Source organism: Cynara cardunculus (assembly GCF_001531365.2).
Source record: "Cynara cardunculus var. scolymus isolate 2C chromosome LG 13, CcrdV1, whole genome shotgun sequence".
NCBI lineage: Eukaryota > Viridiplantae > Streptophyta > Magnoliopsida > Asterales > Asteraceae > Cynara > Cynara cardunculus.
The window spans coordinates 17356963-17358318 of record NC_037540.1 but is presented as its reverse complement, the minus strand read 5'-3'; positions in this window follow the sequence as shown (position 1 = coordinate 17358318).

Below are 1356 nucleotides of genomic sequence, written 5' to 3'. Positions count from 1 at the left end.
AAACCAACTTGTTTAGATTCTTGAAATTCAAATGTGAAAGTCGCCGATGCCATAACAGATTTTCCTTCAAAGAGGCCTTGGATATCAAGCAGACATCAATTGTGTAGAGATTTGATCTTCTGAATCCAGCTAAGAGCTCCTTACCATCAGTAGTTCGGATGCTGCATTGGTTAGCTTTAAAACAGACTTCTAGATTTTTATCACAAAATTGACCTATGCTAAACAAATTATGTCCAAGTAGTTCGACAAATGACACTTTCTTAATAGTTAAATTCCCAGAAATTACGTCACCATATCCAAGGATAGGCGCGTATTGGTTGTTTCCATATCTTACCATACCTCCAAAAGATTCAACAAAGTTTGATAATAACTCTTTTCTACCAGTCATGTGCTTAGAACATCCGGAGTCTAAGAACCACACATGCCGGTTAACCTGCGAAAATGAATCAATTGGGTTTTGGTACCCATTTTAGTTTTGGACCTTTAAGCATAGATTTCATTGGCGATATACTATAAGTACCGAACCAATGTTATTTAACCTTCAGATTTTTAGATATAGAAGAAATCACAGAATGCATGAAATGRTATGGTCTAAAAGAAGTAAAAGACTTAAATAATTCATTTACTCTACACAGAGAACAACTGTTTTTACTATTTCCAAAATCAAATAATTCATCAACTGAATATCTTATTACAGAATTATTCAATGTCGAATCACTTAATACAGATTTAGTAAAATTATTCTTCTTCAATTGAGTAGATGATTTGTCTTCTTCTTTTACTCTCCAAATTGTCTTAAACTTCAACGCATTATCTGAAAAAGAAAAAAGAAAATTATCTGATTTACTTGAATGTCGAACTTTATTTTTCTTGGTAAGCTTCTTCTGTTTCCTTGAATTATTTTTGGTTTTATTCTTTTTATAGTAAATATCCTCGGAAACAGGTTTTTGATTAAAAATCTTTTCAAAATCTGAAGCTAAATCAGAATTCTCAGTCATATTATTTTTAACAATGAAATTTTCATGACTGGGTAAATTATTTGAAAAATCAAACTTATCAATCTCATTGTCTAAACAAACATCTGAATTTAAGATATTGGAAAAATTAATTTCTTCATTAACAGCATTTATTTCTTCTGAGTCAATGGCTTCACTCAAAGATTTTTCACACGAAAAATACTCAGACTCAACATGTTCCGCTTTTATTGTAGAATTTTGTAAATGTTCAATTTTATCTAAAAACTCTTGTTTTTTTTTTATTAAATGAAAGTTGTTAGCTCTCATCATCTTTGAATGTAAAAGTATCGAAAAAGTAACACAGCAAGTTTTGACAGAAGATGATCTGTCACAGAAGACC